Genomic DNA, 15,498 nt, shown 5'->3' on the forward strand with positions numbered 1-15,498 from the left:
TCACATTCTTTCAAATCTTACGGTGAGAGCAAAAACTACAGCAAAAAATTTTTATATAGAATTTTGCTACATTTTTTATATCTAGTACAATTAGGAAACCCAATTACGAAGATGACAGTAATTCCTCAAAATGATGTTGGAATACTACAAACATGTATATCTAGTATAACATTTTTATTATCAATTTACAGTTAAATGCTCTATAGTGAAATCGTCGAAGAAAATCGTTATTTGTTAGAAATTTTTTGAACAGTAAGTACAATAATCTATCATAAACGATGATTGCATATCGTGAAAAATATGTTAGAGAAATTCTCGGCACTTGATTTATCGCGGCACGACGACACAGGGGAAAACAGCCTTAGAAGCAAATAGCACGATGCAAAACGACATGATATGTCTCGCGAAAGACCAACAAAACCGTTGCGCGGCCATCTTGGTTACGCTCGAGCAAGATTCACTCGAGTAGAATAGTGACGGAGTTAAGAGGCGCGACGATCTTGAAACAGCTTAACTGGCTCGTCGAGTAGATTATTCGACAACAGTTTCTTGTTAAGCTAAATTTTACGGTCAAACTGCAAACGGCCTGTGATGCAACAAAGAAAATCGTCGCGCTGTTAACGAGTTCCGGTGTACTTTCCGGTGCACCTCTATTTTTCATTGCTTGTCCGAGATGCTCGAGTTGGTTGACGATTTAAGATAAGTACGATATTTATTCCCGGTCGTTTCCGGTTAAAGAATTTTATTGTTACGCTAAGATGTATTTTGATGTTAGAATTTTTTAATCTCCAATTTACTGGAAGATTTTTCCAGTAACGATTTTGATCTGAAAGCAATACGCTCCAAGTTGAATAGTGTCACAATCTGTTTGAGAGCAAAAAAGAAAATGAAAAGGAAAATGTAATATACGATGCCACGATTATGTTAATGATGACATTAATTATGCTGGCTTTCGACGGTTCGCGTAAAGATTCTCAAGGCGATAATGCAAACGACAGATTTCAGTGCCAGTCCCTTTCCCACGCGCAAATTCGGCATTCGCGAACGGTATGCTTAATTAATTTAATATATTTATTACAATTGCGAATTGCAACGATGCTGTCAGACGAGAGGGCTGATCCTGGGCGACCTAATAATGCGAGCATAAATTACGCGACAGCGGACGCGCGCTCGTTTCGGCATGCCGACGACGCCGACGTGTCTCCGCGGCGATACCGTGGTAAAGAAAGATCGAAATAGGTTAACGACCGCGCGATGAATCACTCAAATTGTTTCCTGTAAATATATTGGTGACGTAACAGGTTCCCATTACGCTTTTTGCTATTGTGGATAACCAGTCTCCTGGAATATTTGACGTCTTTATCGGCGCGCGAGGGAACAAGTGGAGAAAGAAATCAAGTTACACTGTCTCGACGTGCTTTTAACGGTACTCTTACACTACACGTTTTTACAAGCGACACTACTTGCCGGCGGCAGCTTTTTGTAGTTTGCCATCAGGAGTAGTTGAAACATAATTCTGTTACCGGAGGATTTTATTTCATTAAGCGCTTTAATGCCTTCGATACCTTGCGTTTATGTCTCCAGTCTTAGAATTATTCGCAAATGAACTTATTTTTATGTATAATTGGTTATTATATTAAAATAATTAATTATTAAGACTTTCCTTTTATTATAGCGAGAATAAAATTAGAATAGAAACTCTAAATTTTATGAATAAAGTTTTATTTTAATCGGAAAATATAAATTAATCCATTGTTATAAAGTATGAAAAATAATAATAATAAATTAATTTGTAATGATTTCTTTCTTTAAAAAACGAAGATAAATTCTATTCTTTAAATATAATAAATAAATATTGGCTTCAATATGTGTAATAGTTAATTCGGCGAAATCAATTTATTGCATTAGTTAAATATAAAGAGCAGAATATTCGATATAGGTATCTTACAGTGTTAAATAATTCTTGCGGCAACGGATTAGCTGGTGAACACAACGCTCGGCTCTGGTTGCTTTCGTTTCTTGCGGTGTACGCCACCACCGCATTGTATACACGCGATTTGTTGTCAATATGCACGTTGAAACGCGAACGGGTGGGGGCAGTTGTGAGTCACATTATCCTTCGAAACGCGATAGCGACAAGTACTAAAAATCGGTAGACGCGATCATTTCTAACGAATAGATGGCGTTTATAGATCCGTACTATTAATTAACTTCCACGATTAACGATGGAGAGGCGAACACTTGCAAGCGATGGAGAGGCGACGGGATATCTCGCGAGATTCTCATCGAGATATTTCGGAATGCGAATCAAGCGGTGCTGCGACACATTTAATTAAAATAAATACAATCTTAATTAATCTCGTATCCTGATACATGTCGACCGCGTGCCGCTGTCGTAAATTCAGTTTGATATTCATAATTTGCAAGACAATGTCGATCGTATTGTACTTGTTCACATAGGCTCGTATTCTCAGTTCACTTTTATCGATAAATGTGCGCGTTTATTTATAAGATTCTATAGTATATGTAACGTAAACTATATGCGCATTTATGATAAAAGTGAACTGAGAATACGGGCCATAATCTTCCATTGTATTATTAAAGCGCGCGTCGATTGACGTGGGAAATGTGCAAAGTGCCGCGCGATTGTCATATTTGATTAGTGCACGATCATAATCGACTGTATTTTCGCGATTGTTAACCAAGTGCCATAAAGAAAACCGAGGAACAACAGAAAAGGCGGAGACTCCGAAAAATATTAGGCATCGACAGAACAATTGTGTGATAGTAGTGGCATAATTTATTTATTATTTCATTTATCACTTGAAAAGTTTGCAATTATTTTATACGCGTAACAATTATTTTCTGAAATATTGATTATTTGGCGCATCCCTATAACTTGGATTTATTTGTATTTTACAGGTCAACGTAGTTTCAACGTAATCCACAACTCTGCTGCTGCGCATCGTTTCGGTAAGTAATAAATTACATTACATTTTAATTTGGAATAATGGGTCTATGTATGCATTAAATTAAAGCACAAAAATATTACAAATGAGTATAATATTTCGTAGATCCATTATTTTAAAATGGATTTGCTAGGACAGAGTTTAAACTTTTGAATCAATTGCTTAAATAAATAGAGAAAAATAAGGAAAAAAAGTAAATTAAAGAAATAGCAATAAAGTATACAGTGATCTTCCAAAGATCTACTTTCTTTCCAGAACTAAATATTATAAATTTGCGCAAGAGAAAATAATATGCTCAGAGATTTTTCCAAAAGTCTGTATCGCAAACATAACACATAAAAGAAGATTGAGGAAAGATGTATTTTGCAATCACATAGCATTCTCAAGTGCGATTTATCTAGTGTAAGAACGTGCTAATAATAATTCATTCTATTTATTCTTATAACGCAATTTTATTGCAATTCAATTTTAGTTTAATCTTTCACAGCCCATAACTTATTGACAACTTGAATTTGCATGCAGCAATTAACATTTTCTATACATTAAGTCATCAATACTAACTGGTTGCTGTATAACACCAGCATATATAAAAAGTCGAAAGGCAAACTAAAAGAACCAATAAAAATCAATATTCCTGAGATATAAAAGTCAGTAAATGACAAACATTGATATGTGTGTAGAATTATGAACATTATTTGCAGCTTGATCGCGCGAACTTTACGCAGTATTATTGGCCAACTTTAATCATTTATAATTTAAACTATGAGGAAGCAAAAACAAAGCTTCCTCTATATGAGGAATCAAAATACTATAATCTTGGATATATTAGGATTTTTTACTTTAATTAATTTCTATAATACTCTATTAAAGTATTATTGGTTGCGGAATGACTTGTATACCAAGTACTAAAGTAAATATTGCTCAATTCAGACAATGCTTTAGTCTGATTCTCGATGCTGCAACCGGCATATTGCCAAAAAAAGTCAAGTGTGTAGCAATCACTAAATACATCACTAGATGATAGCTTAAATTCAATGCATTGCAAATAAGTTTTTGCAGCGGACAGGGACGGGAGGCTAATAATTCCACAACATCGTTCAATGATGTTAATCTTTTCGACATCCAAGTAAAAGTGTCCTAAATTATCGTTCTGAATTCAAAACTATTATTTCAAATTGCGTCGTATATAATCGTTGAAGAAAATAGAAATTGTGGATCGCATGTGTGAGTGTCGACGAGTTAAATTCAGGATAAAAGCTGGTCTCACGTTTTGCTTAGAGATTGGATCGCGAATGTATATAAGTAACCGGCGAAACAAACGGTCGCTCGTGCCACACGTCCGCGCACATCCCGCGGTATTTCGCTAATAAGTCGTCCGCCCGCTACAAGTGAGCATTCGAAGAATATACGAAGAGACACGCAAAAAGAGGCGGGACTGCGACACCGTGGAGCAATTTGGAAGTGTCTTCCGTCGGTCGGCGGTCATTTGTCTCCCGGCACAGCATCTCCGGGAGTCTCTCTCTTCTCTCCCTGCCGTTCCTCCCCGGATCACCGTCTCTCGCCCTCTCTTTCTCGCGCTCCCTATATATGCCTCGGCTTACTACCCCGGCTTTTAACCCGAGGGGCTTTGCCCACATGTCAACGATATATTTTCTGCCGGCCCACAAATCGTTTAGCGGGTAATTTTGAAATTGGAACACTTATTTAGTCGTTTAGACCCAAGGGCATAACCGCAGCCCCGAGTTCGAGATTTATCGTTTGATTTTTCGCCGGTTTGTAAGCGCGACCTGCCACTCTCGCTTTCCTGCTTCTTCTTTCCGAGCTTGCGTCTTCGCGCCGAAGTGCGAGCGACAAACTTACGGCGTCGTTCATCTTGCGTTTTCTTATTGTACTATTCGAGAGAAACGACAGATCGTTAATGTGAGATCGACGAGTCGTCATTTGTAAGAGCGTAACGCGTTCGATCAAAATTCCGAACTCAATTTTCGCGAACTCAGATTAAAAATATATCAGCAGTTTCGAATTTTAAAAGAAAGATTTTAGAAAATAAAAATTGAATTAAAATCGGAAATTGCTGCAACTATTTTTTTATTGGATATTTACATTACAAGGCAAATCTATAATTATGATGTTATTTTCTATTTAATTTTATTTGATTAGTTCTATGTTTTTTGAAATTATTTTTAAATCAGATTATATAAATTTTTACGAATTATCTTTGATTATTTTTTATGTTATGTAATTTTAAAAAGATATTCAATCTTAAAAATTACATGAAAAACAGACGTTCTCATTTTTAAGATTCTCTTAAATCTCTAGACATTTTTTCCTTCAGATTTGATATAACTAAAATAGGAAAAAAAGAAATGTACTGTTTTCTTTAAAAAAGATTAAAATGGAGTATACATAGTACACCACTGTCTTTCTTATACAAAGAAACCACATCCATATCTGAGTTATTCGCTTCCGGAGCAATTCAAAACCGCCTCGGTCGAGTTATCGAAGTCTAACGGATGCTGTTCGAATCATCGTTTAACGAAGAAACGAAGTGCGAGAGGCTCGTTTCAGCGTAGAGCGTAAAATACGGTAACTTGACTGCCACATAAGGATCCCCTCGGGAATACGGCGTGTCGGCTCACACGCCACGGCTAGCCTCATAAAGACGCGTACCGAAGAGCAGAGGGACGTAGGGCGTGGAGCGAAAAAAATGCTTAGTGGCTTCTAATTGCAGAAGTGACGACGCCGTAACTAATGACCGGGAGACGACGTCCTTTGTCAGTCGCGACGAGACGCTCGTCCTTCCACGAGGTGCGGACGCGGGCCGTTTAAAATACCTAGAAGAAAAGTCGCTTCCTCGGTTCGGCGACAAATTTTTCTTCCGCTCGTCGCGATTTCGAGAACTCGCGCCCGATTTTATTTTAGTACGACGAATGTTTCTCGATTTTTATCATCACAGAGAACAATTTTATTACTGCTGGAGTATCAAAAAGATTATCTTTCTTCAGTCGCAGTGACAGATAGGCCCGCCGGTGCTTACAATTAGAGATTTTTCATATTTTTTTCAAATATAGTTATTAATTATAATTCGGATAATAATATATTTGAAGCTTTTTTCAAAACTTTTTTAATTTTTAATAAATCTCAGATAAGAAATTTCGCAAATACTAGTATAGTTTGTAAACATCGAAATTCGATATTTTATATCCAATCTATATAGGACAATAGTATTGTGGTTTATGTTATTTGTCTGCTTAGATTCTATGAAATAGTCCTTTAGATACCTTACATGTAAGCTATAGTTGTTTATACGTGGTTGCATTAATTTAAATTGAAAATACCAGCGCAGTAAAGTTTAATGCAATTTGCGCGAAACGGCGTTCGCGAGGGCGATGAATTTCGAGAACGACGTAACACACGACGTAACGTCGCTTTGAGATGTCTCTTTCGCATCTCTCTAAATAACAGCGGCTTCAAGGATCGTTTGACCGCGGCTCTCTGATCCTATTAGCTCAGACTTCTTTCTCAGATTTTCATCTCTCTCGCTGTGCATCTCTCTCTCTTTCTCTCTCCTCGTCTCTTTCGCACGCATAACCCCTTTACCATCCCTCGCGTCTATTTCCGGCGCTTCTGGTCCTTTACTCGCTTTTAGCGGCTTTGAAATCGTCGAAAAACAGGCGGTCGATTCACGTGCCGCTGATTAGCGTAATTACGAGAGAAATTCTTTAGCCCGACCGGATTGTCACGCTACTCCTTCTTTTTTCTTTCTCGAGACTAACGTCCGAGGCCTTCCGCCATTAGCCTCATTACCTTTACAAACACAATGATCCATATTCTCATCGCGCATTTAACGCTGAATGCGATTTCCCGACTGAATTCTATCTTGTATAAAGATCGCGTGATACAAACGCAGAGTGAAGAAGTTAAATCTAATGTAAATCTCGTTAGGGGTAATTACACACGAGTGTACGTCTGTTGTATTTTAAGTGGTACATATTTACCTGTACGTTTCCTATCAAAATAAAACTTACAAGCACTGCCGATTTCACAAACATTTTTCAAATTTTTTGTAATAAACATAATTTAATATAAATTTAATTTTAAAAAATTGTTAATTTGTCTCTTTTTCTATCTAATCTCCCATAAGTTTGGCACCTCTTGAAAACGTTTTTCGAAAATTAATTTGTATTCATGTATTTAATCTTTCAAAGAAAAACTATCATTGTTTCTTCTTTGGAAAGATTAAATATACGGTGGGAATATGGATCGATATGTACGAAAAATGTTCCGAAGGAGCGCCAAATTTATGGGCAATCGCGTGTTTCAAGCACATTCCTTTAGGCGAGTCAGAATTCGGTTAGGGAATGTCGCGGTAAAGTACAGGCAAAGTTATGTTCAGGTGAGCCGAGTAGCGGTAGCGACACGTCCGGTACTTTCGCAATAAGCGATAAGCGCTGCTTTGATCAGGCGGTTAGGCACGCGCTAAAAGATATAGGGTGTATCTAATATATCTAAGAGGAATAAGAGAGGAGTTACAGCGAATAGAGCGAAGAATAAATATATATAAAATCACATGTAAAATAATCGCGAATAAAGTGTTGCTATTGCGAGACAATTGGCAAAAAATAGAAGAAGAAGCACTCGCAGAAACATTGTTCCGCAGAAAGATGTCGTACGACGTCAGACATATGTCGCTTGATACGTAATCAGGGTCTGTATTCTATTACTCTCGTATTGTACGTGAAATGAATGCGACTTGGAGAACGCGAATAAACTAAAGCGTCCCCGATGTGCCACGTACTTTAGGTACACCTTATATGCGCGTGGCGAAGGGTCGCCTTGGTAAATCCACATCGGGGGTGAATAAGTCAGCTCGGTTCGTAAGTCCGAGCGAGGAAGACGAAGGAGAGCCAACTGTTCGCGTCTTCATCAACGACATCGAGGTGGGGGACCACCCATCAGGAGCAATATCGTTTCATCAGCCGCTAATATCACCGCTTCGAGTGGTTCAACACCTTATAACGCCAGGTGGGACGTTAGTGGCGCCGCAGGAAGTCCTAATGAAGACAAATCTCACCCAAAATGGCGGCCGAACTTATTTCCTGCTCCGCCTCCTTCTCTCTCCATCTGTCCCTCTCCGTTCGTCTTGTCCCTTTTCCACCGTGGTCCCCTTTCTCCCTTGCGAATCAATTTGGCAGCGGTATTTTTACATTTTCCGCCGCGCGATTGAGATAAGAGGCGGGGGGATACGAATTGAAACGATTTTAATCGATTGAAGAATCCTAATCGTATTAGGAACCACGTTTGCTTCTGCAAACATGAAGATTCGAACTCACTTTATTTTATTCCATTAATTTATTCAAAAACTATTAATTTTTAGACTGTTTATAATTATAACTATTTATTTATAAACTTAAATAGATATAAACTTGCATCGCATATTTATACGCGCTAAACATCATATCCTGATGATGTCGATTGTTAAAAAGATCCTCTCTGCTCTACACGTTATCAGACATTAAACTTGATCTCTATGTTGAAAATCGGCGTTAAATATCTCATGGTAAAGAAAAATCCGCAATAACTCTTAGAATAAACTCGAAGTGTAGAAGCAGATCCTCTAGGAATAAAAATAGCTGATTTTTATTTAGACAACATAGAACACGTTTTCGTTTTGTGATCTGGTATCATTAGTCCGATGCTGGTAGGAAGTTACACAGCGAGAAACTTTTCGTAATCGTACTATCATATGTATTTGCATACGTAAGCAGGATTGTAGGCGCGTGTACACGCTTCGGAGGCGATAGCCGCTGGATCGACGCTAGGCTGGTTATCGATCGCACATCCATCGTGTTACAGGCAGTACGGAAATAAACGACTCAGGTGAAAAATCATAGGTGCCTTCGATCCGAACGAACTATCGCGAATCACCGGCTGGATATATCACAGTTTACGTCATGTATTTGCATTATAAAGGTCGACGTGGCGATGAGACACGTCGAGTTATATGAAATGATATACCTAACACAAGTGGTCAGAATAAATCCTTGCGATACAAAGATTTTTCACAGAATTCTGTTAACTCTTTAAGCGACAAGGCTCACTGGAGCAAACGCTTTGACATGTACTTCGAATGCTTCAAATCCACGCTCGGTTTATTTGTAAAATATGAATTTCGGGAACGTTGGAAATGTCCATTTTTGGATATCTATAGTCGCCTCGCGGGACCACACGTGTCCACCCGGAAATAGTTTCGTTTCCCCTGAGTGTAATATTGCGACAGAATCTGTAGGGCCGTAAGCGTCAAATATCATGCTTGCGTGTAGCGATAATTTTTTGAAAAATAATCTCCTTCAATATGTCTTTTTCCGAATAACATCACAGTTAATGTGTCAGGATGTCCTGGCAATTTGTGTGGTACCTAAAGTCTCTTCTTTCGAACATTTTTATGAGATCATTTGTCAAAGCTTCCTAAAGTACAGGATTCTTCCTTTTTATGCAAAATTGAGTTTAATATAAAAAAATAAAGCGGACAGGATAAAATGTTTAAATAATTTAAATAATTAGACAAAAAAACTTTTATTTATTTTAACAGGGTGTAAATTTAGATGTAGTTTGCATAGAGATTCAGACGCAGACAAAATACTTCGCCAATTCGATTAACTCGCTACAATATCTCGCTACAATGCCTCGCCTGATAGAAACGTCAGCAGGTAACGCTGGACCACCAACAATGCGGAAGATCTCGGATGGTGAAAAGAGCGGTATCGCGTTGCAAGCGCAGCTGCTATGACTGAACAAACGATAGAACGATCCTTCGAGCGGTTAATGGCCATGTATAGAACGAAGATATTTCACAAAACTTCTTTCGATGTATTAATTGTAGAAAATAATCCACATTGGAAATCGTTTTGCGACGTTTTTGATCGTTTTTGCCTCTTCGCCGTTTGTCACCGATGCTTTTCTCGCGCAAAATATTCTTTTTCCTTCTCGCGAAGAGACTCGATAATGTTTTAGGCAATATTATAACTTAAAACTTAAATTTAACGATAGTCTTGAAAATGTGATAGTTCTACAGTGATTCTCTCTACCGTAAATCAGAGTGTAAAAAGAGACCGAAAATAGAAATGTAGAAAGAGCCGCACGATGTCGTCATCTACATGATGAACGTTGATCGTAATCATCGGGAGTGGGTTATTAGCTCCGGTATAAAATTAATAAACTCATAAACAACCGCGCGAAACATCTTGCGATAAGCTGAAAAAAGGATCCCGCCGTAACGACGTCGGATTATCGCGCGACAATCGCGGGGCCCTAAGTTCAGGGTTCAAGGTCGATGACGACGACGACACGATTACATTGGCTTCTTAATACAAAGTGTTCGTTTTACGAGACATTAATATGCCACATTAGTCGTAAACCAATCGGGTATTATTTCTCCTGTTCTTTTTTCTCCCTCCCCCTCGCTTCCCCTCTCTCTTTCTCTCTTTCTCTCTCGCTTCCGGCATGCGTAAATGTCGCTCAGCCATGGGAATGACAAACGTCTTGGAGCGATGAAAAAGGCGAGTCGCGCGTAGCGCTGCACAATTAGCATTTATAACGTGGTAATGGCGTAGCGCGAAGTTATTGTTGCAACGCGCTCGCGCTCGCGCTTGAGTTAGCTGACGCGATGAAACTGATGATGCTGAATAATCACACGGTGAATGGACTTTTTGCAAGAAATACGAAGCTTTTTGCGGTGCGAGCGCTTGGCGGGTCGAGACCGCCGCTCCGCGCCGAGCGTTGGATTTCCATGCGATATTTAACGTCAGAGGAATATGTACGGTATACGGATGCGGATAATTCCGTGTTACAAGAAACCAGTGGACATGAGTGTCGTTAATGTCGCTTTATCCCCCGTGGCGATTATAGTAGACTTTTAATATTGAGGATTATCATAATCTTTACTCGCGGCATGTTGCGTGGAGAATTAAAAGTATTTCATGTTTAATCGACTTAACTAGAATTAAATGAAAGTTTTCGTCCTTCCATTTACGCGACTTTCTATAGAGGGGTATAATTAATTACAAGTCCAACAGCGTTCTCTCGAGTACAATCGTGAGACAGAGTCAAGCTCTCGCCTTGAGGATTCCAATTACAACAAAAGACTTTTCACGCGGTTAAGAAACAGGTATTAAAAGTGCCTGATCGAACTCGACCAATTAGACTTGCGAGCATTACGAGTAATGAGCGGGAGTTTCTTGTTCTTTCATTCGCGCCGCACCGCCCTTGTTAACGTGTCGTTGACCGTAAATCCGACGGAATGGAATTCGCCACGGTTCTGCAACGTTGTTGAATTTTGCGCCATTGCTAAGGGGAATAAAAAGGAGCGCTCTTAAACGATACCGCCGCGGGGAGCCAACTAAATCCTTATTTAACGACGAATAATATTATCACGAAATGGCTGAACGAATATAGCAGATAACGACGCTTTCGGCATTCGGAATCCAATCGTTTCATTTTACTTTTGTTTTATTTTGTTTTTATAAGATCATTAATTGTTAAAGAGTACAGCGACGTAGTTTTGAAACAAGAAGCGTGCCGCCATTGTCATCAATTTCGTCTTTATCAAATATCGCCATGCACGAACGTACGACGGCACAATCGGCCGCCGCAAAATCGATGCAAAACGGCGCAAGAATTTTGTTCGGTAACGCGTCTCATTTACTTGTAAAATAATAAGGATTATCGTTAATGGCGGAACAGTTGCGGCCTCCGCGTCGTCGCCGAGCTCTCCGCTTTAATGGCCCCGCAAGAAGCCGTCGCGCCGGAACGCAGGCCTGAATTCTGTATCCGATCACCGTGAAATAACCGACCGGGCCGGAATCGGTGTGCGTAGAGCATAATGCACGGTAGCACCGGCCTTCCTAGTATAGTGCCAGCGATAAGCAGGTACGGGACAAGTCGGAACCGCATTAAGGCGGGTAGCACAGAAAAAGAGCTCGATCGATTTCACTATTACGTGCCGTTAATAATATCGACGACAGCCATTTCATCGGCGGATTCGAAAGCGAGAGGCGTGTACGTGTGATATATCAGATATGACATTTTTCCTTCGTTCTCTTCTGCCCCGCGGAGACACCACCCCGACAGCCTTTATTAGTCCCTCTGCCATAAAGTTCCTTGGCAAATATATGCACACAAAATACAGGTACAAACTTTAACGATATTTTAATTTTAAATATACTATATTAACAAAAATATATTCGAAATATTATAAATAACAGGTTTTATTTATTCAAAATCTATATTGATTCCGCTCTAATTCTATTTTTGCCTTTGTGGCAGAGAAATTGTACACATTTATCAATATTATCGATATTCTTTTCCTATCTACTGTTTTTCAGTTAGAAGAATTTATAGATTTATTATGTTAAATGATCACGGCAAAGAAACTATCTTTTACCATGAGAAAAAGGGAAAAACGTTGATAAGCCGTGCGAGGAGAGAGGAGAAACTTAAAACCTGCTCGACAACATGATTAGCGTTCGAACTTCTATGCTCGTATTATGGGACGTAGGCGGAACGTACGCATTATGAAATATAAGGTGCCTTCACAGTCGCACACACTTCCTTTGAATCGCTGACACTCCGCAGTACATGCAAATTCAAGGACTATCATTTAAAGCTATTAATCTCTTGGCTCTGATCAGTTTCAAGACGTTTTGCATCATTGTAATTTGAGCTCGATAATTCGAAGGTCTTCAGGGGGCTCGAAAAAAGCACAAAGATTTCAACGTAATTAATCTGGTAAAAGTATCGGAGAGAATCCCTAGTTATTAATCTTGTAAACCTTCATCCCGTTAGTTATTCTTGCGTGACGCAGGCTTTTTGTTTCTTAGACATTATTTAATGAGGTGGTATTACCTTATTAAGTACCTACGTTTATCTAATATGTGTGCGGTAGACGAGTAATATGAGCGACATCTTTACGGGACATATCGATTTCCCTTCACCGCCGCTCCCGGATGCTATTGCATGTATCAGATATTCATCATTAACGTCATCCGATGATGGAGACTCGAGATTAATTCAAGAAAGACGGTTAAATATGCAGATATTAATGGCAGTAACACGATGACATTCTCCGTAAATAATGTTTTCCCATCAATATCAATTTTATCATGTATCGAGGACATTGTTGATGATATATATAAGCGAAATGTTGAAGAAAGGGACACGTTACCCTCTTTTACTTACACGTCCTTAAACTTTCTAATCATGCCCTATCATACGGCATGATAAAAACAGTCATCTTCTTATTACCCGTTTTATCTGATCTTGTTCCTCACTTCTTTGAAAATCATCAAAGCGAGGAAAATGAGTGGAAAAGGGCGGTAACACGGAAAGAAGTTAATGGCTAGACAAGCCTCGTGAGACTCCATCCGACGTTCGTCGCGCTTCATCGGGAGAAAAGAAAAAGAAACAATGAAGAGGCGTTTCTTGATCGCGTTCTTAATTTCCTGTCCGATTGTTGCCAATCGGCCGCCTGTGCCTCTTTTGTACGACGCCGAAACCTCTCCTCCCGGTCGGACCACCTCGAATTAATTAGGTTAGACCAAGTAAAAACTGTGTGCCCGCGTTCACACTTAACTTCTAAAGAGGGGTATTGGCACACCGCAGAATCTTTAGACGAAATCTGTTCGTGTAGAATTTTATTCGTTCCACGTTCTGAAGCGCTGCTGCTATGTTTACTAAGCAGTGTGCTTCGTTAATTAAAGAATTTCAGGACGTGACAGAAAAATCGTTGAAAGAATTAAAGTGTAATCTTAATAAATTTTTTTAAATTTAATATAATCAATGTAAAAAAATTTTCTTAATTCAGGTATAATGTTAACCGTCTCATAATTTTACAAACGCTCTATGCGACTGCAGAATTTTTTCTTAAAAAAAAAAAAAAAATAGAGCTGTAGAAACATTTCTTATTTCGTAGAAGAACCGCGACATTACGCGTCGCTCGACGAGCATCTCTTTCCTTTGAAATCGTTTTGCTTCTCTCTCACTTGGACTGATCCTCTATTTAGTTTCGTCGGCGCATGGCAGCGCGCTTGACGATGCGCGACAAACAGTGCAGTCTAATTAGCAGCCGTCTAATCCTACTCACAGCCGTGTAAATTTGCAGCGAGCCTAATCGTCGACAGTGATGCTACAACGTTTCTGAATACCGCAATCACAGGCGATTGGAGTGGACATGGAGAATTTGTCATGCGGTATAGCAAGTGTGTAGCCGATTTTTGAGAGATGAACGATTCCGTTTATAAATCCTATACGTTGAAAGAATATCTTCGCGTTTCAACGAATAATTATTATAGAGAAAAAAATTTTTTTAATTTAGTGTCCTTTCAATCGAAAACAAGATGTTTCCCTAAAAGTGTTTACACTGTTATCATTATATACAAAACTTCTTTTTTTTATTTCCAAATAATCTGATTTACATGCAAGTGATGGATTTTTTTATAGAGTTTGAACAGTATTTTAATGAAACAAAAGTCGAGGGAATTTATTTCCGCAATTCGTTTCGGGTTAGGAGCGTCCACATTTCTTAACGCATTACTTTGCGCGAATATAAATTAAGCGCTCGATAAAGCTTACGGGGCGAGATAAATTTGCAATTTCCACGAGCGCGGTTAATGGCGGCGGTCAAATAGCGCAAGAGAGAGTAGTTGCTTTGTGTACCGTTTCTGGAATGCGGTAGACGCTTTAGTTTCAGCATCCAATAAGTCCTATACTGCATTTACGTCGACGGAGCGTGTATATCCGATGTGTAACACAGCTACACGTATAACGTATTAATATTAGAAAGACGGTACCGCGACAGAGAGAATTAAGCTCGAACAGAGCCATATATTTTATGTAAGTTGAGTTTTCCTTGGCTTTTCTTGGATGAAAAACACCAATGAAAGAGTTTGCGAACGCGAGTCCGCTGCTTTATAAGAATCTCTGCCGCGCCTCTCCCGCGTGAGCGTATTAACGGTGCATTCGCCGCACAATAGCCAACGTGATATCGCGATGCACTGCAGTTAGAAGAATCATCTGGTCGATCGATTTCGCGGGATGCACGCGAGATGCATACACGCATCTAATCGCGCCAACGCGTTAAATTGGAGCCATCGTCGGCATCATCCTCATTATTATTACCGGCGCATTGTTTCGTTATTGCGCTCAAATTAATCCCGACGAGCAAGCGAGCGTAACGCGACATACGCGGGTTTCAAAAGAGATCGTTGCAGGCTGACACGAATAGAGATGACACGACTTCGCCTGGTGTAAATTGCGAATCGCGTGATAATTTACGAGATAATTAACGAGATTTATTTTGCCAAGTGAAAGAAAATGATGTCGCCAATCCAACGACAACTGCGAAAGGAAAGCTGTTTTACGTTGACATAATATGATTTTATTTTTGAGAGAGAATTCACAAAATACGAATTTTGTTTACTCTTGCTCTAAACTATTTAAATCTCATTAACACGACGTAGAATGATGGTGTCTT

The 15,498-nt window shown here is 39.2% G+C and overlaps 1 protein-coding gene and 1 long non-coding RNA gene across 2 annotated transcripts in view; one reads left to right on the plus strand and one right to left on the minus strand.

Moving 5' to 3' along the window:
* Nucleotides 1–15,498, plus strand: part of LOC139822306 (uncharacterized) — a 122,162-nt gene that overhangs the window by 39,632 nt on the left and 67,032 nt on the right. The window contains exon 2 of the long non-coding RNA XR_011734485.1: nt 2,923–2,973. This is a non-coding gene — a long non-coding RNA (uncharacterized lncRNA). The remainder of the gene's footprint in view (nt 1–2,922; nt 2,974–15,498) is intronic.
* Nucleotides 1–15,498, minus strand: part of LOC139822294 (uncharacterized) — a 48,597-nt gene that overhangs the window by 6,120 nt on the left and 26,979 nt on the right. The window lies entirely within an intron of this gene.

This window comes from Temnothorax longispinosus, chromosome 1, assembly GCF_030848805.1.
Source record: "Temnothorax longispinosus isolate EJ_2023e chromosome 1, Tlon_JGU_v1, whole genome shotgun sequence".
Taxonomy (NCBI): Eukaryota; Metazoa; Arthropoda; class Insecta; order Hymenoptera; family Formicidae; genus Temnothorax; species Temnothorax longispinosus.